At 47.1% G+C, this 23,803-nt stretch overlaps 22 non-coding genes across 22 annotated transcripts; all 22 read right to left on the bottom strand.

Moving 5' to 3' along the window:
- Nucleotides 1-2,054: 2,054 nt before the first annotated feature.
- On the bottom strand, nucleotides 2,055-2,127 carry TRNAV-UAC (transfer RNA valine (anticodon UAC)). Its single transcript has one exon. It is a non-coding gene; the product is annotated as a tRNA-Val (tRNA).
- Nucleotides 2,128-2,512: 385 nt separating this feature from the next.
- TRNAP-CGG (transfer RNA proline (anticodon CGG)) lies at nucleotides 2,513-2,584 on the bottom strand. Its single transcript has one exon. It is a non-coding gene; the product is annotated as a tRNA-Pro (tRNA).
- Nucleotides 2,585-4,871: 2,287 nt separating this feature from the next.
- TRNAV-UAC (transfer RNA valine (anticodon UAC)) lies at nucleotides 4,872-4,944 on the bottom strand. The gene has a single exon. It is a non-coding gene; the product is annotated as a tRNA-Val (tRNA).
- Nucleotides 4,945-5,329: 385 nt separating this feature from the next.
- Nucleotides 5,330-5,401, bottom strand: TRNAP-CGG (transfer RNA proline (anticodon CGG)). Its single transcript has one exon. It is a non-coding gene; the product is annotated as a tRNA-Pro (tRNA).
- A 1,786-nt stretch (nucleotides 5,402-7,187) lies between these two features.
- TRNAP-AGG (transfer RNA proline (anticodon AGG)) lies at nucleotides 7,188-7,259 on the bottom strand. Its single transcript has one exon. It is a non-coding gene; the product is annotated as a tRNA-Pro (tRNA).
- A 429-nt stretch (nucleotides 7,260-7,688) lies between these two features.
- Nucleotides 7,689-7,761, bottom strand: TRNAV-UAC (transfer RNA valine (anticodon UAC)). Its single transcript has one exon. It is a non-coding gene; the product is annotated as a tRNA-Val (tRNA).
- A 385-nt stretch (nucleotides 7,762-8,146) lies between these two features.
- TRNAP-CGG (transfer RNA proline (anticodon CGG)) lies at nucleotides 8,147-8,218 on the bottom strand. The gene has a single exon. It is a non-coding gene; the product is annotated as a tRNA-Pro (tRNA).
- Nucleotides 8,219-10,004: 1,786 nt separating this feature from the next.
- On the bottom strand, nucleotides 10,005-10,076 carry TRNAP-AGG (transfer RNA proline (anticodon AGG)). Its single transcript has one exon. It is a non-coding gene; the product is annotated as a tRNA-Pro (tRNA).
- Nucleotides 10,077-10,505: 429 nt separating this feature from the next.
- TRNAV-UAC (transfer RNA valine (anticodon UAC)) lies at nucleotides 10,506-10,578 on the bottom strand. The gene has a single exon. It is a non-coding gene; the product is annotated as a tRNA-Val (tRNA).
- Nucleotides 10,579-12,821: 2,243 nt separating this feature from the next.
- On the bottom strand, nucleotides 12,822-12,893 carry TRNAP-AGG (transfer RNA proline (anticodon AGG)). The gene has a single exon. It is a non-coding gene; the product is annotated as a tRNA-Pro (tRNA).
- Nucleotides 12,894-13,322: 429 nt separating this feature from the next.
- TRNAV-UAC (transfer RNA valine (anticodon UAC)) lies at nucleotides 13,323-13,395 on the bottom strand. Its single transcript has one exon. It is a non-coding gene; the product is annotated as a tRNA-Val (tRNA).
- Nucleotides 13,396-13,780: 385 nt separating this feature from the next.
- On the bottom strand, nucleotides 13,781-13,852 carry TRNAP-CGG (transfer RNA proline (anticodon CGG)). The gene has a single exon. It is a non-coding gene; the product is annotated as a tRNA-Pro (tRNA).
- Nucleotides 13,853-15,638: 1,786 nt separating this feature from the next.
- On the bottom strand, nucleotides 15,639-15,710 carry TRNAP-AGG (transfer RNA proline (anticodon AGG)). The gene has a single exon. It is a non-coding gene; the product is annotated as a tRNA-Pro (tRNA).
- A 429-nt stretch (nucleotides 15,711-16,139) lies between these two features.
- TRNAV-UAC (transfer RNA valine (anticodon UAC)) lies at nucleotides 16,140-16,212 on the bottom strand. The gene has a single exon. It is a non-coding gene; the product is annotated as a tRNA-Val (tRNA).
- Nucleotides 16,213-18,455: 2,243 nt separating this feature from the next.
- On the bottom strand, nucleotides 18,456-18,527 carry TRNAP-AGG (transfer RNA proline (anticodon AGG)). Its single transcript has one exon. It is a non-coding gene; the product is annotated as a tRNA-Pro (tRNA).
- Nucleotides 18,528-18,956: 429 nt separating this feature from the next.
- On the bottom strand, nucleotides 18,957-19,029 carry TRNAV-UAC (transfer RNA valine (anticodon UAC)). Its single transcript has one exon. It is a non-coding gene; the product is annotated as a tRNA-Val (tRNA).
- Nucleotides 19,030-19,414: 385 nt separating this feature from the next.
- Nucleotides 19,415-19,486, bottom strand: TRNAP-CGG (transfer RNA proline (anticodon CGG)). Its single transcript has one exon. It is a non-coding gene; the product is annotated as a tRNA-Pro (tRNA).
- A 1,786-nt stretch (nucleotides 19,487-21,272) lies between these two features.
- Nucleotides 21,273-21,344, bottom strand: TRNAP-AGG (transfer RNA proline (anticodon AGG)). Its single transcript has one exon. It is a non-coding gene; the product is annotated as a tRNA-Pro (tRNA).
- A 429-nt stretch (nucleotides 21,345-21,773) lies between these two features.
- On the bottom strand, nucleotides 21,774-21,846 carry TRNAV-UAC (transfer RNA valine (anticodon UAC)). Its single transcript has one exon. It is a non-coding gene; the product is annotated as a tRNA-Val (tRNA).
- A 385-nt stretch (nucleotides 21,847-22,231) lies between these two features.
- On the bottom strand, nucleotides 22,232-22,303 carry TRNAP-CGG (transfer RNA proline (anticodon CGG)). The gene has a single exon. It is a non-coding gene; the product is annotated as a tRNA-Pro (tRNA).
- A 926-nt stretch (nucleotides 22,304-23,229) lies between these two features.
- Nucleotides 23,230-23,341, bottom strand: TRNAL-CAA (transfer RNA leucine (anticodon CAA)). The gene is made up of 2 exons: nucleotides 23,304-23,341; nucleotides 23,230-23,275 (listed from the first exon to the last, which is right to left on the bottom strand). It is a non-coding gene; the product is annotated as a tRNA-Leu (tRNA).
- A 288-nt stretch (nucleotides 23,342-23,629) lies between these two features.
- Nucleotides 23,630-23,702, bottom strand: TRNAV-AAC (transfer RNA valine (anticodon AAC)). The gene has a single exon. It is a non-coding gene; the product is annotated as a tRNA-Val (tRNA).
- Nucleotides 23,703-23,803: the final 101 nt, after the last annotated feature.

Genomic DNA, 23,803 nt, shown 5'->3' with positions numbered 1-23,803 from the left:
GTCCTGGACCCTTGCCCCATTAACTTCCACCCCAGAAGCAAGGGAGGGCCTGCCAATTCTTGCTCCTAAGAAAGAGGTGTTTGATTCTTGGATTCAAACACGCTCGATCAGGCTCGATCAGGCGAGATTTATATGAGTGGCTCGCAGGACTGAAACACTCACCTGGGAGACCCAGGGTGGCTGAATTCCCAGAATGGCCATTGATGGGCAAGTCACCTCCTTTCCTCCTGCCTCAATCTAGAATTGGCTGCAAATCACAAGATAGAGTTCAATGTCCGTGTGTACTGCCTACTCCCAGCTACCTCTCTGTCTTCCTTATGTAAATTAAAATTCGCAAGGGGGGACCAATGACAATCTGCTCCTCCCACATAACCAGGAAGCCCTGTTGAACATGTCTGCCTGTGTTGTTGCAGGGACAGTGCCTTCTCCGCCCAAAAGGTGGCAGGAGAGCCTCACAACAAAGATGGGATCAACTGCTTAATGAGAAACCAGCACAGCAGTTAGTGTGATGGAGTGCAAATTTAACGGAAGGTGTGCCTGAGGTGTCCCTTCCAGGAATACATGGAATTGTGATTGAGGGCCCAGCCTGATCGTTGGTGGATTTCTCGTCATATGTTACAGGTCCGTGCAAAGATTGTGGTGTGTGGGGAATGCACTGCAAAAAACAGGACGATTTAAGGGTGTAAAAGAGACCTGTCAGAAGTGGGATTTGAACCCACGCCTCCATGAGGAGACCAGAAGTCTCAGTTGCACTAAAGATCAAGCTCTCTTGAGTCTGGTGCCTTAGACCACTCGGCCATCCTGACAGCCCTGGCTATGTACAGGTCTGACTCTTCTGTCTGCACTTGCCAATGTTTGCACTTACAGCGTTCGCAGCAATGTCACAGGTGTAAAGGCCCCACAATAAACGATGGCATGATAAAATAAAAAGCTAGGCACAAGAGCGACCACTGATGGATGCGGATTACTTTGTTTCGTCTTGGAAAAGTAAAGGAAGTTTCCCACAGCTCGCTGGGTTCATGGACCGCCTCTTCTTAAGCTTGCATTGAGATAATAAGGTTTTAGAGGGTGCACATAAAAGCAGCTCATGCACAGTGTTTCTGCCCAGTCTCGAACCGGGGACCTTTCGCGTGTTAGGCGAACGTGATGACCACTACACTACAGAAACTAACTTGCTGTGTTTAACTGTTAGAGCAAGGTTCCTCTCAAGGATTCTCTCTACTTCTATTCTGCTGTATCAGCAGCCACTCAGAAAGCGAGGAGCAAGTGTGAAAACTGCAGAGATATCAGCCAACATGCTTGCAATTAGACGTATTAAAAATTTACTTATGCAGGCATCGACAGACAAATATCTGATGCCTAAATGCCAGCAAGTACAGCTTGGGAAAGCATCACCTGGGACACACACAGACTAAGCATGAAGGCAGAAAAAGCATGGATATCCGTTTTTCTTCTGAGGTTCAAAATAATTTGTGCAACAATGCGCCGAGTGTAATGAGAAATAGTCAGGCATTGTCAGTTTTGAGTAGGATTCGTATGTTTACCTCTAAAAAAGGGCTCGTCGGGATTTGAACCCGGGACCTCTCACACCCTAAGCGAGAACCATACCCCTAGACCAACGAGCCGAGGCACACAAGAGTCACCTTTTGCACCGGCTCCGGGGGTTATTGGCAGCGAGTTGGTGAATGATTCACCCAAAGCAAGCAACTGCACATGCTGCTCTCTTCTGCAATATGGTTGCTGTCTTTTCCATGGCCGTCATCGAACAAGAAATGAAAATACCTCCATCCTTCAGACATTTTGTTTGCTCTAGGTGTATGCTCTCGGTGAGGAGAATAAAACAATTTCTGCTCTCATGCCTTGCTTTCATCAAGTAGGCCCACCCTTCAGTACAAAAGGACGTGCAAACGAATGGCGCAAACTATCGTCACTTCTCTTTTTGAGCTGTCACTGATGCCCCTGGAGCACAGTACGTCACGCTGGTGAGGGATAGACAGCTTCCATTATCTCAGCTTTCCTATAAGTTGAGAGAGTAAATGCAAACAATAAGCTGCTGTTTCTGCCCGGTCTCGAACCAGGGACCTTTCGCGTGTAAAGCGAACGTGATAACCACTACACCACAGAAACAGATACTCTTGCAGCAATCTTCTTGGCATGTAGTGGGCTGGAAAGCACAGACCAAGGGCCAATGTCCATGAAGCTCAACGTTGGACCCTTCTTACCCGATCTCTTTCTTTGGAAGAAAGGAACGAGGACCACTTTTATTCCAAAAGGCGATTTTAAAACCATACCTGAAATCACGCTAGAAAAACCCTTTGAATGTAATGTTCCTACACTGATGGTCCACCCCAGAAAAGCAGTTGCAAAGAAGTCCGGCACTGAAATTCTATACGCCAAAACTGGGAAACAGCGTGCAGGGAAAGGAACTTTTTCACCATACACGGCGTCTCATAGCATTGAAAAGAAGAAATGGTCCTACATAATAAGCAGCCTAAAAATAATTCCACAACATGGGCTCGTCCGGGATTTGAACCCGGGACCTCTCGCACCCGAAGCGAGAATCATACCCCTAGACCAACGAGCCTGATTCCCCTGTCAGCAATTTGAACAATTTCTGATGCGTCTTTCAGAAACAAAGCAGTGCTATTTGGCTGCTCTCTCTCTATGTGAGCCACACAAAGTCATGTTTTCTCTCAAGGTGTTGTTTTTTTCACTCTTGCAAGGAAGGGATCAGCCGATATCCTAGCTGCCAGTGAGCAGAAAAAAGGCACTGATGAGAACTGCAGGCAATTTCTGGCACTTGTACTTCTCTGCAAGTCCTGGACCCTTGCCCCATTAACTTCCACCCCAGAAGCAAGGGAGGGCCTGCCAATTCTTGCTCCTAAGAAAGAGGTGTTTGATTCTTGGATTCAAACACGCTCGATCAGGCTCGATCAGGCGAGATTTATATGAGTGGCTCGCAGGACTGAAACACTCACCTGGGAGACCCAGGGTGGCTGAATTCCCAGAATGGCCATTGATGGGCAAGTCACCTCCTTTCCTCCTGCCTCAATCTAGAATTGGCTGCAAATCACAAGATAGAGTTCAATGTCCGTGTGTACTGCCTACTCCCAGCTACCTCTCTGTCTTCCTTATGTAAATTAAAATTCGCAAGGGGGGACCAATGACAATCTGCTCCTCCCACATAACCAGGAAGCCCTGTTGAACATGTCTGCCTGTGTTGTTGCAGGGACAGTGCCTTCTCCGCCCAAAAGGTGGCAGGAGAGCCTCACAACAAAGATGGGATCAACTGCTTAATGAGAAACCAGCACAGCAGTTAGTGTGATGGAGTGCAAATTTAACGGAAGGTGTGCCTGAGGTGTCCCTTCCAGGAATACATGGAATTGTGATTGAGGGCCCAGCCTGATCGTTGGTGGATTTCTCGTCATATGTTACAGGTCCGTGCAAAGATTGTGGTGTGTGGGGAATGCACTGCAAAAAACAGGACGATTTAAGGGTGTAAAAGAGACCTGTCAGAAGTGGGATTTGAACCCACGCCTCCATGAGGAGACCAGAAGTCTCAGTTGCACTAAAGATCAAGCTCTCTTGAGTCTGGTGCCTTAGACCACTCGGCCATCCTGACAGCCCTGGCTATGTACAGGTCTGACTCTTCTGTCTGCACTTGCCAATGTTTGCACTTACAGCGTTCGCAGCAATGTCACAGGTGTAAAGGCCCCACAATAAACGATGGCATGATAAAATAAAAAGCTAGGCACAAGAGCGACCACTGATGGATGCGGATTACTTTGTTTCGTCTTGGAAAAGTAAAGGAAGTTTCCCACAGCTCGCTGGGTTCATGGACCGCCTCTTCTTAAGCTTGCATTGAGATAATAAGGTTTTAGAGGGTGCACATAAAAGCAGCTCATGCACAGTGTTTCTGCCCAGTCTCGAACCGGGGACCTTTCGCGTGTTAGGCGAACGTGATGACCACTACACTACAGAAACTAACTTGCTGTGTTTAACTGTTAGAGCAAGGTTCCTCTCAAGGATTCTCTCTACTTCTATTCTGCTGTATCAGCAGCCACTCAGAAAGCGAGGAGCAAGTGTGAAAACTGCAGAGATATCAGCCAACATGCTTGCAATTAGACGTATTAAAAATTTACTTATGCAGGCATCGACAGACAAATATCTGATGCCTAAATGCCAGCAAGTACAGCTTGGGAAAGCATCACCTGGGACACACACAGACTAAGCATGAAGACAGAAAAAGCATGGATATCCGTTTTTCTTCTGAGGTTCAAAATAATTTGTGCAACAATGCGCCGAGTGTAATGAGAAATAGTCAGGCATTGTCAGTTTTGAGTAGGATTCGTATGTTTACCTCTAAAAAAGGGCTCGTCCGGGATTTGAACCCGGGACCTCTCGCACCCTAAACGAGAATCATACCCCTAGACCAACGAGCCGAGGCACACAAGAGACACCTTTTGCACCGGCTCCGGGGGTTATTGGCAGCGAGTTGGTGAATGATTCACCCAAAGCAAGCAGCTGCACATGCTGCTCTCTTCTGCAATATGGTTGCTGTCTTTTCCATGGCCGTCATCGAACAAGAAATGAAAATACCTCCATCCTTCAGACATTTTGTTTGCTCTAGGTGTATGCTCTCGGTGAGGACAATAAAACAATTTCTGCTCTCATGCCTTGCTTTCATCAAGTAGGCCCACCCTTCAGTACAAAAGGACGTGCAAACGAATGGCGCAAACTATCGTCACTTCTCTTTTTGAGCTGTCACTGATGCCCCTGGAGCACAGTACGTCACGCTGGTGAGGGATAGACAGCTTCCATTATCTCAGCTTTCCTATAAGTTGAGAGAGTAAATGCAAACAATAAGCTGCTGTTTCTGCCCGGTCTCGAACCAGGGACCTTTCGCGTGTAAAGCGAACGTGATAACCACTACACCACAGAAACAGATACTCTTGCAGCAATCTTCTTGGCATGTAGTGGGTTGGAAAGCACAGACCAAGGGCCAATGTCCATGAAGCTCAACGTTGGACCCTTCTTACCCGATCTCTTTCTTTGGAAGAAAGGAACGAGGACCACTTTTATTCCAAAAGGCGATTTTAAAACCATACCTGAAATCACGCTAGAAAAACACTTTGAATTTAATGTTCCTACACTGATGGTCCACCCCAGAAAAGCAGTTGCAAAGAAGTCCGGCACTGAAATTCTATACGCCAAAACTGGGAAACAGCGTGCAGGGAAAGGAACTTTTTCACCATACACGGCGTCTCATAGCATTGAAAAGAAGAAATGGTCCTACATAATAAGCAGCCTAAAAATAATTCCACAACATGGGCTCGTCCGGGATTTGAACCCGGGACCTCTCGCACCCGAAGCGAGAATCATACCCCTAGACCAACGAGCCTGATTCCCCTGTCAGCAATTTGAACAATTTCTGATGCGTCTTTCAGAAACAAAGCAGTGCTATTTGGCTGCTCTCTCTCTATGTGAGCCACACAAAGTCATGTTTTCTCTCAAGGTGTTGTTTTTTTCACTCTTGCAAGGAAGGGATCAGCCGATATCCTAGCTGCCAGTGAGCAGAAAAAAGGCACTGATGAGAACTGCAGGCACTTTCTGGCACTTGTACTTCTCTGCAAGTCCTGGACCCTTGCCCCATTAACTTCCACCCCAGAAGCAAGGGAGGGCCTGCCAATTCTTGCTCCTAAGAAAGAGGTGTTTGATTCTTGGATTCAAACACGCTCGATCAGGCTCGATCAGGCGAGATTTATATGAGTGGCTCGCAGGACTGAAACACTCACCTGGGAGACCCAGGGTGGCTGAATTCCCAGAATGGCCATTGTTGGGCAAGTCACCTCCTTTCCTCCTGCCTCAATCTAGAATTGGCTGCAAATCACAAGAAAGAGTTCAATGTCCGTGTGTACTGCCTACTCCCAGCTACCTCTCTGTCTTCCTTATGTAAATTAAAATTCGCAAGGGGGGACCAATGACAATCTGCTCCTCTCACATAACCAGGAAGCCCTGTTGAACATGTCTGCCTGTGTTGTTGCAGGGACAGTGCCTTCTCCGCCCAAAAGGTGGCAGGAGAGCCTCACAACAAAGATGGGATCAACTGCTTAATGAGAAACCAGCACAGCAGTTAGTGTGATGGAGTGCAAATTTAACGGAAGGTGTGCCTGAGGTGTCCCTTCCAGGAATACATGGAATTGTGATTGAGGGCCCAGCCTGATCGTTGGTGGATTTCTCGTCATATGTTACAGGTCCGTGCAAAGATTGTGGTGTGTGGGGAATGCACTGCAAAAAACAGGACGATTTAAGGGTGTAAAAGAGACCTGTCAGAAGTGGGATTTTAACCCACGCCTCCATGAGGAGACCAGAAGTCTCAGTTACACTGAAGATCAAGCTCTCTTGAGTCTGGCGCCTTAGACCACTCGGCCATCCTGACAGCCCTGGCTATGTACAGGTCTGACTCTTCTGTCTGCACTTGCCAATGTTTGCACTTACAGCGTTCGCAGCAATGTCACAGGTGTAAAGGCCCCACAATACAACATGGCATGATAAAAAAAAAAGCTAGGCACAAGAGCGACCACTGATGGATGCGGATTACTTTGTTTCGTCTTGGAAAAGTAAACGAAGTTTCCCACAGCTCGCTGGGTTCATGGACCGCCTCTTCTTAAGCTTGCATTGAGATAATAAGGTTTTAGAGGGTGCACATAAAAGCAGCTCATGCACAGTGTTTCTGCCCAGTCTCGAACCGGGGACCTTTCGCGTGTTAGGCGAACGTGATGACCACTACACTACAGAAACTAACTTGCTGTGTTTAAGTGTTAGAGCAAGGTTCCTCTCAAGGATTCTCTCTACTTCTATTCTGCTGTATCAGCAGCCACTCAGAAAGCGAGGAGCAAGTGTGAAAACTGCAGAGATATCAGCCAACATGCTTGCAATTAGACGTATTAAAAATTTACTTATGCAGGCATCGACAGACAAATATCTGATGCCTAAATGCCAGCAAGTACAGCTTGGGAAAGCATCACCTGGGACACACACAGACTAAGCATGAAGGCAGAAAAAGCATGGATATCCGTTTTTCTTCTGAGGTTCAAAATAATTTGTGCAACAATGCGCCGAGTGTAATGAGAAATAGTCAGGCATTGTCAGTTTTGAGTAGGATTCGTATGTTTACCTCTAAAAAAGGGCTCGTCCGGGATTTGAACCCGGGACCTCTCGCACCCTAAGCGAGAATCATACCCCTAGACCAACGAGCCGAGGCACACAAGAGTCACCTTTTGCACCGGCTCCGGGGGTTATTGGCAGCGAGTTGGTGAATGATTCACCCAAAGCAAGCAACTGCACATGCTGCTCTCTTCTGCAATATGGTTGCTGTCTTTTCCATGGCCGTCATCGAACAAGAAATGAAAATACCTCCATCCTTCAGACATTTTGTTTGCTCTAGGTGTATGCTCTCGGTGAGGACAATAAAACAATTTCTGCTCTCATGCCTTGCTTTCATCAAGTAGGCCCACCCTTCAGTACAAAAGGACGTGCAAACGAATGGCGCAAACTATCGTCACTTCTCTTTTTGAGCTGTCACTGATGCCCCTGGAGCACAGTACGTCACGCTGGTGAGGGATAGACAGCTTCCATTATCTCAGCTTTCCTATAAGTTGAGAGAGTAAATGCAAACAATAAGCTGCTGTTTCTGCCCGGTCTCGAACCAGGGACCTTTCGCGTGTAAAGCGAACGTGATAACCACTACACCACAGAAACAGATACTCTTGCAGCAATCTTCTTGGCATGTAGTGGGCTGGAAAGCACAGACCAAGGGCCAATGTCCATGAAGCTCAACGTTGGACCCTTCTTACCCGATCTCTTTCTTTGGAAGAAAGGAACGAGGACCACTTTTATTCCAAAAGGCGATTTTAAAACCATACCTGAAATCACGCTAGAAAAACACTTTGAATTTAATGTTCCTACACTGATGGTCCACCCCAGAAAAGCAGTTGCAAAGAAGTCCGGCACTGAAATTCTATACGCCAAAACTGGGAAACAGCGTGCAGGGAAAGGAACTTTTTCACCATACACGGCGTCTCATAGCATTGAAAAGAAGAAATGGTCCTACATAATAAGCAGCCTAAAAATAATTCCACAACATGGGCTCGTCCGGGATTTGAACCCGGGACCTCTCGCACCCGAAGCGAGAATCATACCCCTAGACCAACGAGCCTGATTCCCCTGTCAGCAATTTGAACAATTTCTGATGCGTCTTTCAGAAACAAAGCAGTGCTATTTGGCTGCTCTCTCTCTATGTGAGCCACACAAAGTCATGTTTTCTCTCAAGGTGTTGTTTTTTTCACTCTTGCAAGGAAGGGATCAGCCGATATCCTAGCTGCCAGTGAGCAGAAAAAAGGCACTGATGAGAACTGCAGGCACTTTCTGGCACTTGTACTTCTCTGCAAGTCCTGGACCCTTGCCCCATTAACTTCCACCCCAGAAGCAAGGGAGGGCCTGCCAATTCTTGCTCCTAAGAAAGAGGTGTTTGATTCTTGGATTCAAACACGCTCGATCAGGCTCGATCAGGCGAGATTTATATGAGTGGCTCGCAGGACTGAAACACTCACCTGGGAGACCCAGGGTGGCTGAATTCCCAGAATGGCCATTGTTGGGCAAGTCACCTCCTTTCCTCCTGCCTCAATCTAGAATTGGCTGCAAATCACAAGAAAGAGTTCAATGTCCGTGTGTACTGCCTACTCCCAGCTACCTCTCTGTCTTCCTTATGTAAATTAAAATTCGCAAGGGGGGACCAATGACAATCTGCTCCTCTCACATAACCAGGAAGCCCTGTTGAACATGTCTGCCTGTGTTGTTGCAGGGACAGTGCCTTCTCCGCCCAAAAGGTGGCAGGAGAGCCTCACAACAAAGATGGGATCAACTGCTTAATGAGAAACCAGCACAGCAGTTAGTGTGATGGAGTGCAAATTTAACGGAAGGTGTGCCTGAGGTGTCCCTTCCAGGAATACATGGAATTGTGATTGAGGGACCAGCCTGATCGTTGGTGGATTTCTCGTCATATGTTACAGGTCCGTGCAAAGATTGTGGTGTGTGGGGAATGCACTGCAAAAAACAGGACGATTTAAGGGTGTAAAAGAGACCTGTCAGAAGTGGGATTTTAACCCACGCCTCCATGAGGAGACCAGAAGTCTCAGTTACACTGAAGATCAAGCTCTCTTGAGTCTGGCGCCTTAGACCACTCGGCCATCCTGACAGCCCTGGCTATGTACAGGTCTGACTCTTCTGTCTGCACTTGCCAATGTTTGCACTTACAGCGTTCGCAGCAATGTCACAGGTGTAAAGGCCCCACAATACAACATGGCATGATAAAAAAAAAAGCTAGGCACAAGAGCGACCACTGATGGATGCGGATTACTTTGTTTCGTCTTGGAAAAGTAAACGAAGTTTCCCACAGCTCGCTGGGTTCATGGACCGCCTCTTCTTAAGCTTGCATTGAGATAATAAGGTTTTAGAGGGTGCACATAAAAGCAGCTCATGCACAGTGTTTCTGCCCAGTCTCGAACCGGGGACCTTTCGCGTGTTAGGCGAACGTGATGACCACTACACTACAGAAACTAACTTGCTGTGTTTAAGTGTTAGAGCAAGGTTCCTCTCAAGGATTCTCTCTACTTCTATTCTGCTGTATCAGCAGCCACTCAGAAAGCGAGGAGCAAGTGTGAAAACTGCAGAGATATCAGCCAACATGCTTGCAATTAGACGTATTAAAAATTTACTTATGCAGGCATCGACAGACAAATATCTGATGCCTAAATGCCAGCAAGTACAGCTTGGGAAAGCATCACCTGGGACACACACAGACTAAGCATGAAGGCAGAAAAAGCATGGATATCCGTTTTTCTTCTGAGGTTCAAAATAATTTGTGCAACAATGCGCCGAGTGTAATGAGAAATAGTCAGGCATTGTCAGTTTTGAGTAGGATTCGTATGTTTACCTCTAAAAAAGGGCTCGTCCGGGATTTGAACCCGGGACCTCTCGCACCCTAAGCGAGAATCATACCCCTAGACCAACGAGCCGAGGCACACAAGAGTCACCTTTTGCACCGGCTCCGGGGGTTATTGGCAGCGAGTTGGTGAATGATTCACCCAAAGCAAGCAACTGCACATGCTGCTCTCTTCTGCAATATGGTTGCTGTCTTTTCCATGGCCGTCATCGAACAAGAAATGAAAATACCTCCATCCTTCAGACATTTTGTTTGCTCTAGGTGTATGCTCTCGGTGAGGACAATAAAACAATTTCTGCTCTCATGCCTTGCTTTCATCAAGTAGGCCCACCCTTCAGTACAAAAGGACGTGCAAACGAATGGCGCAAACTATCGTCACTTCTCTTTTTGAGCTGTCACTGATGCCCCTGGAGCACAGTACGTCACGCTGGTGAGGGATAGACAGCTTCCATTATCTCAGCTTTCCTATAAGTTGAGAGAGTAAATGCAAACAATAAGCTGCTGTTTCTGCCCGGTCTCGAACCAGGGACCTTTCGCGTGTAAAGCGAACGTGATAACCACTACACCACAGAAACAGATACTCTTGCAGCAATCTTCTTGGCATGTAGTGGGCTGGAAAGCACAGACCAAGGGCCAATGTCCATGAAGCTCAACGTTGGACCCTTCTTACCCGATCTCTTTCTTTGGAAGAAAGGAACGAGGACCACTTTTATTCCAAAAGGCGATTTTAAAACCATACCTGAAATCACGCTAGAAAAACACTTTGAATTTAATGTTCCTACACTGATGGTCCACCCCAGAAAAGCAGTTGCAAAGAAGTCCGGCACTGAAATTCTATACGCCAAAACTGGGAAACAGCGTGCAGGGAAAGGAACTTTTTCACCATACACGGCGTCTCATAGCATTGAAAAGAAGAAATGGTCCTACATAATAAGCAGCCTAAAAATAATTCCACAACATGGGCTCGTCCGGGATTTGAACCCGGGACCTCTCGCACCCGAAGCGAGAATCATACCCCTAGACCAACGAGACTGATTCCCCTGTCAGCAATTTGAACAATTTCTGATGCGTCTTTCAGAAACAAAGCAGTGCTATTTGGCTGCTCTCTCTCTATGTGAGCCACACAAAGTCATGTTTTCTCTCAAGGTGTTGTTTTTTTCACTCTTGCAAGGAAGGGATCAGCCGATATCCTAGCTGCCAGTGAGCAGAAAAAAGGCACTGATGAGAACTGCAGGCACTTTCTGGCACTTGTACTTCTCTGCAAGTCCTGGACCCTTGCCCCATTAACTTCCACCCCAGAAGCAAGGGAGGGCCTGCCAATTCTTGCTCCTAAGAAAGAGGTGTTTGATTCTTGGATTCAAACACGCTCGATCAGGCTCGATCAGGCGAGATTTATTTGAGTGGCTCGCAGGACTGAAACACTCACCTGGGAGACCCAGGGTGGCTGAATTCCCAGAATGGCCATTGTTGGGCAAGTCACCTCCTTTCCTCCTGCCTCAATCTAGAATTGGCTGCAAATCACAAGATAGAGTTCAATGTCCGTGTGTACTGCCTACTCCCAGCTACCTCTCTGTCTTCCTTATGTAAATTAAAATTCGCAAGGGGGGACCAATGACAATCTGCTCCTCCCACATAACCAGGAAGCCCTGTTGAACATGTCTGCCTGTGTTGTTGCAGGGACAGTGCCTTCTCCGCCCAAAAGGTGGCAGGAGAGCCTCACAACAAAGATGGGATCAACTGCTTAATGAGAAACCAGCACAGCAGTTAGTGTGATGGAGTGCAAATTTAACGGAAGGTGTGCCTGAGGTGTCCCTTCCAGGAATACATGGAATTGTGATTGAGGGCCCAGCCTGATCGTTGGTGGATTTCTCGTCATATGTTACAGGTCCGTGCAAAGATTGTGGTGTGTGGGGAATGCACTGCAAAAAACAGGACGATTTAAGGGTGTAAAAGAGACCTGTCAGAAGTGGGATTTTAACCCACGCCTCCATGAGGAGACCAGAAGTCTCAGTTACACTGAAGATCAAGCTCTCTTGAGTCTGGCGCCTTAGACCACTCGGCCATCCTGACAGCCCTGGCTATGTACAGGTCTGACTCTTCTGTCTGCACTTGCCAATGTTTGCACTTACAGCGTTCGCAGCAATGTCACAGGTGTAAAGGCCCCACAATACAACATGGCATGATAAAAAAAAAAGCTAGGCACAAGAGCGACCACTGATGGATGCGGATTACTTTGTTTCGTCTTGGAAAAGTAAACGAAGTTTCCCACAGCTCGCTGGGTTCATGGACCGCCTCTTCTTAAGCTTGCATTGAGATAATAAGGTTTTAGAGGGTGCACATAAAAGCAGCTCATGCACAGTGTTTCTGCCCAGTCTCGAACCGGGGACCTTTCGCGTGTTAGGCGAACGTGATGACCACTACACTACAGAAACTAACTTGCTGTGTTTAAGTGTTAGAGCAAGGTTCCTCTCAAGGATTCTCTCTACTTCTATTCTGCTGTATCAGCAGCCACTCAGAAAGCGAGGAGCAAGTGTGAAAACTGCAGAGATATCAGCCAACATGCTTGCAATTAGACGTATTAAAAATTTACTTATGCAGGCATCGACAGACAAATATCTGATGCCTAAATGCCAGCAAGTACAGCTTGGGAAAGCATCACCTGGGACACACACAGACTAAGCATGAAGGCAGAAAAAGCATGGATATCCGTTTTTCTTCTGAGGTTCAAAATAATTTGTGCAACAATGCGCCGAGTGTAATGAGAAATAGTCAGGCATTGTCAGTTTTGAGTAGGATTCGTATGTTTACCTCTAAAAAAGGGCTCGTCCGGGATTTGAACCCGGGACCTCTCGCACCCTAAGCGAGAATCATACCCCTAGACCAACGAGCCGAGGCACACAAGAGTCACCTTTTGCACCGGCTCCGGGGGTTATTGGCAGCGAGTTGGTGAATGATTCACCCAAAGCAAGCAACTGCACATGCTGCTCTCTTCTGCAATATGGTTGCTGTCTTTTCCATGGCCGTCATCGAACAAGAAATGAAAATACCTCCATCCTTCAGACATTTTGTTTGCTCTAGGTGTATGCTCTCGGTGAGGACAATAAAACAATTTCTGCTCTCATGCCTTGCTTTCATCAAGTAGGCCCACCCTTCAGTACAAAAGGACGTGCAAACGAATGGCGCAAACTATCGTCACTTCTCTTTTTGAGCTGTCACTGATGCCCCTGGAGCACAGTACGTCACGCTGGTGAGGGATAGACAGCTTCCATTATCTCAGCTTTCCTATAAGTTGAGAGAGTAAATGCAAACAATAAGCTGCTGTTTCTGCCCGGTCTCGAACCAGGGACCTTTCGCGTGTAAAGCGAACGTGATAACCACTACACCACAGAAACAGATACTCTTGCAGCAATCTTCTTGGCATGTAGTGGGCTGGAAAGCACAGACCAAGGGCCAATGTCCATGAAGCTCAACGTTGGACCCTTCTTACCCGATCTCTTTCTTTGGAAGAAAGGAACGAGGACCACTTTTATTCCAAAAGGCGATTTTAAAACCATACCTGAAATCACGCTAGAAAAACACTTTGAATTTAATGTTCCTACACTGATGGTCCACCCCAGAAAAGCAGTTGCAAAGAAGTCCGGCACTGAAATTCTATACGCCAAAACTGGGAAACAGCGTGCAGGGAAAGGAACTTTTTCACCATACACGGCGTCTCATAGCATTGAAAAGAAGAAATGGTCCTACATAATAAGCAGCCTAAAAATAATTCCACAACATGGGCTCGTCCGGGATTTGAACCCGGGACCTCTCGCACCCGAAGCGAGAATCATACCCCTAGACCAACGAGCCTGATTCCCCTGTCAGCAATTTGAACAATTTCTGATGCGTCTTTCAGAAACAAAGCAGTGCTATTTGGCTGCTCTCTCTCTATGTGAGCCACACAAAGTCATGTTTTCTCTCAAGGTGTTGTTTTTTTCACTCTTGCAAGGAAGGGATCAGCCGATATCCTAGCTGCCAGTGAGCAGAAAAAAGGCACTGATGAGAACTGCAGGCACTTTCTGGCACTTGTACTTCTCTGCAAGTCCTGGACCCTTGCCCCATTAACTTCCACCCCAGAAGCAAGGGAGGGCCTGCCAATTCTTGCTCCTAAGAAAGAGGTGTTTGATTCTTGGATTCAAACACGCTCGATCAGGCTCGATCAGGCGAGATTTATATGAGTGGCTCGCAGGACTGAAACACTCACCTGGGAGACCCAGGGTGGCTGAATTCCCAGAATGGCCATTGTTGGGCAAGTCACCTCCTTTCCTCCTGCCTCAATCTAGAATTGGCTGCAAATCACAAGAAAGAGTTCAATGTCCGTGTGTACTGCCTACTCCCAGCTACCTCTCTGTCTTCCTTATGTAAATTAAAATTCGCAAGGGGGGACCAATGACAATCTGCTCCTCTCACATAACCAGGAAGCCCTGTTGAACATGTCTGCCTGTGTTGTTGCAGGGACAGTGCCTTCTCCGCCCAAAAGGTGGCAGGAGAGCCTCACAACAAAGATGGGATCAACTGCTTAATGAGAAACCAGCACAGCAGTTAGTGTGATGGAGTGCAAATTTAACGGAAGGTGTGCCTGAGGTGTCCCTTCCAGGAATACATGGAATTGTGATTGAGGGCCCAGCCTGATCGTTGGTGGATTTCTCGTCATATGTTACAGGTCCGTGCAAAGATTGTGGTGTGTGGGGAATGCACTGCAAAAAACAGGACGATTTAAGGGTGTAAAAGAGACCTGTCAGAAGTGGGATTTTAACCCACGCCTCCATGAGGAGACCAGAAGTCTCAGTTACACTGAAGATCAAGCTCTCTTGAGTCTGGCGCCTTAGACCACTCGGCCATCCTGACAGCCCTGGCTATGTACAGGTCTGACTCTTCTGTCTGCACTTGCCAATGTTTGCACTTACAGCGTTCGCAGCAATGTCACAGGTGTAAAGGCCCCACAATACAACATGGCATGATAAAAAAAAAAGCTAGGCACAAGAGCGACCACTGATGGATGCGGATTACTTTGTTTCGTCTTGGAAAAGTAAACGAAGTTTCCCACAGCTCGCTGGGTTCATGGACCGCCTCTTCTTAAGCTTGCATTGAGATAATAAGGTTTTAGAGGGTGCACATAAAAGCAGCTCATGCACAGTGTTTCTGCCCAGTCTCGAACCGGGGACCTTTCGCGTGTTAGGCGAACGTGATGACCACTACACTACAGAAACTAACTTGCTGTGTTTAAGTGTTAGAGCAAGGTTCCTCTCAAGGATTCTCTCTACTTCTATTCTGCTGTATCAGCAGCCACTCAGAAAGCGAGGAGCAAGTGTGAAAACTGCAGAGATATCAGCCAACATGCTTGCAATTAGACGTATTAAAAATTTACTTATGCAGGCATCGACAGACAAATATCTGATGCCTAAATGCCAGCAAGTACAGCTTGGGAAAGCATCACCTGGGACACACACAGACTAAGCATGAAGGCAGAAAAAGCATGGATATCCGTTTTTCTTCTGAGGTTCAAAATAATTTGTGCAACAATGCGCCGAGTGTAATGAGAAATAGTCAGGCATTGTCAGTTTTGAGTAGGATTCGTATGTTTACCTCTAAAAAAGGGCTCGTCCGGGATTTGAACCCGGGACCTCTCGCACCCTAAGCGAGAATCATACCCCTAGACCAACGAGCCGAGGCACACAAGAGTCACCTTTTGCACCGGCTCCGGGGGTTATTGGCAGCGAGTTGGTGAATGATTCACCCAAAGCAAGCAACTGCACATGCTGCTCTCTTCTGCAATATGGTTGCTGTCTTTTCCATGGCCGTCATCGAACAAGAAATGAAAATACCTCCATCCTTCAGACATTTTGTTTGCTCTAGGTGTATGCTCTCGGTGAGGACAATAAAACAATTTCTGCTCTCATGCCTTGCTTTCATCAAGTAGGCCCACCCTTCAGTACAAAAGGACGTGCAAACGAATGGCGCAAACTATCGTCACTTCTCTTTTTGAGCTGTCACTGATGCCCCTGGAGCACAGTACGTCACGCTGGTGAGGGATAGACAGCTTCCATTATCTCAGCTTTCCTATAAGTTGAGAGAGTAAATGCAAACAATAAGCTGCTGTTTCTGCCCGGTCTCGAACCAGGGACCTTTCGCGTGTAAAGCGAACGTGATAACCACTACACCACAGAAACAGATACTCTTGCAGCAATCTTCTTGGCATGTAGTGGGCTGGAAAGCACAGACCAAGGGCCAATGTCCATGAAGCTCAACGTTGGACCCTTCTTACCCGATCTCTTTCTTTGGAAGAAAGGAACGAGGACCACTTTTATTCCAAAAGGCGATTTTAAAACCATACCTGAAATCACGCTAGAAAAACACTTTGAATTTAATGTTCCTACACTGATGGTCCACCCCAGAAAAGCAGTTGCAAAGAAGTCCGGCACTGAAATTCTATACGCCAAAACTGGGAAACAGCGTGCAGGGAAAGGAACTTTTTCACCATACACGGCGTCTCATAGCATTGAAAAGAAGAAATGGTCCTACATAATAAGCAGCCTAAAAATAATTCCACAACATGGGCTCGTCCGGGATTTGAACCCGGGACCTCTCGCACCCGAAGCGAGAATCATACCCCTAGACCAACGAGACTGATTCCCCTGTCAGCAATTTGAACAATTTCTGATGCGTCTTTCAGAAACAAAGCAGTGCTATTTGGCTGCTCTCTCTCTATGTGAGCCACACAAAGTCATGTTTTCTCTCAAGGTGTTGTTTTTTTCACTCTTGCAAGGAAGGGATCAGCCGATATCCTAGCTGCCAGTGAGCAGAAAAAAGGCACTGATGAGAACTGCAGGCACTTTCTGGCACTTGTACTTCTCTGCAAGTCCTGGACCCTTGCCCCATTAACTTCCACCCCAGAAGCAAGGGAGGGCCTGCCAATTCTTGCTCCTAAGAAAGAGGTGTTTGATTCTTGGATTCAAACACGCTCGATCAGGCTCGATCAGGCGAGATTTATTTGAGTGGCTCGCAGGACTGAAACACTCACCTGGGAGACCCAGGGTGGCTGAATTCCCAGAATGGCCATTGTTGGGCAAGTCACCTCCTTTCCTCCTGCCTCAATCTAGAATTGGCTGCAAATCACAAGATAGAGTTCAATGTCCGTGTGTACTGCCTACTCCCAGCTACCTCTCTGTCTTCCTTATGTAAATTAAAATTCGCAAGGGGGGACCAATGACAATCTGCTCCTCCCACATAACCAGGAAGCCCTGTTGAACATGTCTGCCTGTGTTGTTGCAGGGACAGTGCCTTCTCCGCCCAAAAGGTGGCAGGAGAGCCTCACAACAAAGATGGGATCAACTGCTTAATGAGAAACCAGCACAGCAGTTAGTGTGATGGAGTGCAAATTTAACGGAAGGTGTGCCTGAGGTGTCCCTTCCAGGAATACATGGAATTGTGATTGAGGGCCCAGCCTGATCGTTGGTGGATTTCTCGTCATATGTTACAGGTCCGTGCAAAGATTGTGGTGTGTGGGGAATGCACTGCAAAAAACAGGACGATTTAAGGGTGTAAAAGAGACCTGTCAGAAGTGGGATTTGAACCCACGCCTCCATGAGGAGACCAGAAGTCTCAGTTGCACTGAAGATCAAGCTCTCTTGAGTCTGGTGCCTTAGACCACTCGGCCATCCTGACAGCCCTGGCTATGTACAGGTCTGACTCTTCTGTCTGCACTTGCCAATGTTTGCACTTACAGCGTTCGCAGCAATGTCACAGGTGTAAAGGCCCCACAATACACGATGGCATGATAAAATAAAAAGCTAGGCACAAGAGCGACCACTGATGGATGCGGATTACTTTGTTTCGTCTTGGAAAAGTAAAGGAAGTTTCCCACAGCTCGCTGGGTTCATGGACCGCCTCTTCTTAAGCTTGCATTGAGATAATAAGGTTTTAGAGGGTGCACATAAAAGCAGCTCATGCACAGTGTTTCTGCCCGGTCTCGAACAGGGGACCTTTCGCGTGTTAGGCGAACGTGATGACCACTACACTACAGAAACTAACTTGCTGTGTTTTACTGTTAGAGCAAGGTTCCTCTCAAGGATTCTCTCTACTTCTATTCTGCTGTATCAGCAGCCACTCAGAAAGCGAGGAGCAAGTGTGAAAACTGCAGAGATATCAGCCAACATGCTTGCAATTAGACATATTAAAAATTTACTTATGCAGGCATCGACAGACAAATATCTGATGCCTAAATGCCAGCAAGTACAGCTTGGGAAAGCATCACCTGGGACACACACAGACTAAGCATGAAGGCAGAAAAAGCATGGATATCCGTTTTTCTTCTGAGGTTCAAAATAATTTGTGCAACAATGCGCCGAGTGTAATGAGAAATAGTCAGGCATTGTCAGTTTTGAGTAGGATTCGTATGTTTACCTCTAAAAAAGGGCTCGTCCGGGATTTGAACCCGGGACCTCTCGCACCCTAAGCGAGAATCATACCCCTAGACCAACGAGCCGAGGCACACAAGAGACACCTTTTGCACCGGCTCCGGGGGTTATTGGCAGCGAGTTGGTGAATGATTCACCCAAAGCAAGCAACTGCACATGCTGCTCTCTTCTGCAATATGGTTGCTGTCTTTTCCATGGCCGTCATCGAACAAGAAATGAAAATACCTCCATCCTTCAGACATTTTGTTTGCTCTAGGTGTATGCTCTCGGTGAGGACAATAAAACAATTTCTGCTCTCATGCCTTGCTTTCATCAAGTAGGCCCACCCTTCAGGACAAAAGGACGTGCAAACGAATGGCGCAAACTATCGTCACTTCTCTTTTTGAGCTGTCACTGATGCCCCTGGAGCACAGTACGTCACGCTGGTGAGGGATAGACAGCTTCCATTATCTCAGCTTTCCTATAAGTTGAGCGAGTAAATGCAAACAATAAGCTGCTGTTTCTGCCCGGTCTCGAACCAGGGACCTTTCGCGTGTAAAGCGAACGTGATAACCACTACACCACAGAAACAGATACTCTTGCAGCAATCTTCTTGGCATGTAGTGGGCTGGAAAGCACAGACCAAGGGCCAATGTCCATGAAGCTCAACGTTGGACCCTTCTTACCCGATCTCTTTCTTTGGAAGAAAGGAACGAGGACCACTTTTATTCCAAAAGGCGATTTTAAAACCATACCTGAAATCACGCTAGAAAAACACTTTGAATTTAATGTTCCTACACTGATGGTCCACCCCAGAAAAGCAGTTGCAAAGAAGTCCGGCACTGAAATTCTATACGCCAAAACTGGGAAACAGCGTGCAGGGAAAGGAACTTTTTCACCATACACGGCGTCTCATAGCATTGAAAAGAAGAAATGGTCCTACATAATAAGCAGCCTAAAAATAATTCCACAACATGGGCTCGTCCGGGATTTGAACCCGGGACCTCTCGCACCCGAAGCGAGAATCATACCCCTAGACCAACGAGCCTGATTCCCCTGTCAGCAATTTGAACAATTTCTGATGCGTCTTTCAGAAACAAAGCAGTGCTATTTGGCTGCTCTCTCTCTATGTGAGCCACACAAAGTCATGTTTTCTCTCAAGGTGTTGTTTTTTTCACTCTTGCAAGGAAGGGATCAGCCGATATCCTAGCTGCCAGTGAGCAGAAAAAAGGCACTGATGAGAACTGCAGGCACTTTCTGGCACTTGTACTTCTCTGCAAGTCCTGGACCCTTGCCCCATTAACTTCCACCCCAGAAGCAAGGGAGGGCCTGCCAATTCTTGCTCCTAAGAAAGAGGTGTTTGATTCTTGGATTCAAACACGCTCGATCAGGCTCGATCAGGCGAGATTTATATGAGTGGCTCGCAGGACTGAAACACTCACCTGGGAGACCCAGGGTGGCTGAATTCCCAGAATGGCCATTGTTGGGCAAGTCACCTCCTTTCCTCCTGCCTCAATCTAGAATTGGCTGCAAATCACAAGATAGAGTTCAATGTCCGTGTGTACTGCCTACTCCCAGCTACCTCTCTGTCTTCCTTATGTAAATTAAAATTCGCAAGGGGGGACCAATGACAATCTGCTCCTCCCACATAACCAGGAAGCCCTGTTGAACATGTCTGCCTGTGTTGTTGCAGGGACAGTGCCTTCTCCGCCCAAAAGGTGGCAGGAGAGCCTCACAACAAAGATGGGATCAACTGCTTAATGAGAAACCAGCACAGCAGTTAGTGTGATGGAGTGCAAATTTAACGGAAGGTGTGCCTGAGGTGTCCCTTCCAGGAATACATGGAATTGTGATTGAGGGCCCAGCCTGATCGTTGGTGGATTTCTCGTCATATGTTACAGGTCCGTGCAAAGATTGTGGTGTGTGGGGAATGCACTGCAAAAAACAGGACGATTTAAGGGTGTAAAAGAGACCTGTCAGAAGTGGGATTTGAACCCACGCCTCCATGAGGAGACCAGAAGTCTCAGTTGCACTGAAGATCAAGCTCTCTTGAGTCTGGTGCCTTAGACCACTCGGCCATCCTGACAGCCCTGGCTATGTACAGGTCTGACTCTTCTGTCTGCACTTGCCAATGTTTGCACTTACAGCGTTCGCAGCAATGTCACAGGTGTAAAGGCCCCACAATACACGATGGCATGATAAAATAAAAAGCTAGGCACAAGAGCGACCACTGATGGATGCGGATTACTTTGTTTCGTCTTGGAAAAGTAAAGGAAGTTTCCCACAGCTCGCTGGGTTCATGGACCGCCTCTTCTTAAGCTTGCATTGAGATAATAAGGTTTTAGAGGGTGCACATAAAAGCAGCTCATGCACAGTGTTTCTGCCCGGTCTCGAACCGGGGACCTTTCGCGTGTTAGGCGAACGTGATGACCACTACACTACAGAAATTAACTTGCTGTGTTTTACTGTTAGAGCAAGGTTCCTCTCAAGGATTCTCTCTACTTCTATTCTGCTGTATCAGCAGCCACTCAGAAAGCGAGGAGCAAGTGTGAAAACTGCAGAGATATCAGCCAACATGCTTGCAATTAGACGTATTAAAAATTAACTTATGCAGGCATCGACAGACAAATATCTGATGCCTAAATGCCAGCAAGTACAGCTTGGGAAAGCATCACCTGGGACACACACAGACTAAGCATGAAGGCAGAAAAAGCATGGATATCCGTTTTTCTTCTGAGGTTCAAAATAATTTGTGCAACAATGCGCCGAGTGTAATGAGAAATAGTCAGGCATTGTCAGTTTTGAGTAGGATTCGTATGTTTACCTCTAAAAAAGGGCTCGTCCGGGATTTGAACCCGGGACCTCTCGCACCCTAAGCGAGAATCATACCCCTAGACCAACGAGCCGAGACACACAAGAGTCACCTTTTGCACCGGCTCCGGGGGTTATTGGCAGCAAGTTGGTGAATGATTCACCCAAAGCAAGCAACTGCACATGCTGCTCTCTTCTGCAATATGGTTGCTGTCTTTTCCATGGCCGTCATCGAACAAGAAATGAAAATACCTCCATCCTTCAGACATTTTGTTTGCTCTAGGTGTATGCTCTCGGTGAGGACAATAAAACAATTTCTGCTCTCATGCCTTGCTTTCATCAAGTAGGCCCACCCTTCAGTACAAAAGGACGTGCAAACGAATGGCGCAAACTATCGTCACTTCTCTTTTTGAGCTGTCACTGAAGCCCCTGGAGCACAGTACGTCACGCTGGTGAGGGATAGACAGCTTCCATTATCTCAGCTTTCCTATAAGTTGAGAGAGTAAATGCAAGCAATAAGCTGCTGTTTCTGCCCGGTCTCGAACCAGGGACCTTTCGCATGTAAAGCGAACGTGATAACCACTACACCACAGAAACAGATACTCTTGCAGCAATCTTCTTGGCATGTAGTGGGCTGGAAAGCACAGACCAAGGGCCAATGTCCATGAAGCTCAACGTTGGACCCTCCTTACCCGATCTCTTTCTTTGGAAGAAAGGAACGAGGACCACTTTTATTCCAAAAGGCGATTTTAAAACCATACCTGAAATCACGCTAGAAAAACACTTTGAATTTAATGTTCCTACACTGATGGTCCACCCCAGAAAAGCAGTTGCAAAGAAGTCCGGCACTGAAATTCTATACGCCAAAAGTGGGAAACAGCGTGCAGGGAAAGGAACTTTCTCACCATACACGGCGTCTTATAGCATTGAAAAGAAGAAATGGTCCTATATAATAAGCAGCCTAAAAATAATTCCACAACATGGGCTCGTCCGGGATTTGAACCCGGGACCTCTCGCACCCGAAGCGAGAATCATACCCCTAGACCAACGAGCCTGATTCCCCTGTCAGCAATTTGAACAATTTCTGATGCGTCTTTCAGAAACAAAGCAGTGCTATTTGGCTGCTCTCTCTCTATGTGAGCCACACAAAGTCATGTTTTCTCTCAAGGTGTTGTTTTTTTCACTCTTGCAAGGAAGGGATCAGCCGATATCCTAGCTGCCAGTGAGCAGAAAAAAGGCACTGATGAGAACTGCAGGCACTTTCTGGCACTTGTACTTCTCTGCAAGTCCTGGACCCTCCCCCCATTAACTTCCACCCCAGAAGCAAGGGAGGACCTGCCAATTCTTGCTCCTAAGAAAGAGGTGTTTGATTCTTGGATTCAAACACGCTCGATCAGGCTCGATCAGGCGAGATTTATATGAGTGGCTCGCAGGACTGAAACAATCACCTGGGAGACCCAGGGTGGCTGAATTCCCAGAATGGCCATTGTTGGGCAAGTCACCTCCTTTCCTCCTGCCTCAATCTAGAATTGGCTGCAAATCACAAGATAGAGTTCAATGTCCGTGTGTACTGCCTACTCCCAGCTACCTCTCTGTCTTCCTTATGTAAATTAAAATTCGCAAGGGGGGACCAATGACAATCTGCTCCTCCCACATAACCAGGAAGCCCTGTTGAACATGTCTGCCTGTGTTGTTGCAGGGACAGTGCCTTCTCTGCCCAAAAGGTGGCAGGAGAGCCTCACAACAAAGATGGGATCAACTGCTTAATGAGAAACCAGCACAGCAGTTAGTGTGATGGAGTGCAAATTTAACGGAAGGTGTGCCTGAGGTGTCCCTTCCAGGAATACATGGAATTGTGATTGAGGGCCCAGCCTGATCGTTGGTGGATTTCTCGTCATATGTTACAGGTCCGTGCAAAGATTGTGGTGTGTGGGGAATGCACTGCAAAAAACAGGACGATTTAAGGGTGTAAAAGAGACCTGTCAGAAGTGGGATTTGAACCCACGCCTCCATGAGGAGACCAGAAGTCTCAGTTGCACTGAAGATCAAGCTCTCTTGAGTCTGGCGCCTTAGACCACTCGGCCATCCTGACAGGCCTGGCTATGTACAGGTCTGACTCTTCTGTCTGCACTTGCCAATGTTTGCACTTACAGCGTTCGCAGCAATGTCACAGGTGTAAAGGCCCCACAATACACGATGGCATGATAAAAAAAAAGCTAGGCACAAGAGCGACCACTGATGGATGCGGATTACTTTGTTTCGTCTTGGAAAAGTAAAGGAAGTTTCCCACAGCTCGCTGGGTTCATGGACCGCCTCTTATTAAGCTTGCATTGAGATAATAAGGTTTTAGAGGGTGCACATAAAAGCAGCTCATGCACAGTGTTTCTGCCCGGTCTCGAACCGGGGACCTTTCGCGTGTTAGGCGAACGTGATGACCACTACACTACAGAAACTAACTTGCTGTGTTTTACTGTTAGAGCAAGGTTCCTCTCAAGGATTCTCTCTACTTCTATTCTGCTGTATCAGCAGCCACTCAGAAAGCGAGGAGCAAGTG

The sequence above is a fragment of the Triturus cristatus genome, chromosome 10, assembly GCF_964204655.1.
Source record: "Triturus cristatus chromosome 10, aTriCri1.1, whole genome shotgun sequence".
Classification (NCBI taxonomy): Eukaryota; Metazoa; Chordata; class Amphibia; order Caudata; family Salamandridae; genus Triturus; species Triturus cristatus.
Note: the sequence above shows the minus strand (reverse complement) of the source record. Positions and strands in the feature narration are given on the sequence as shown.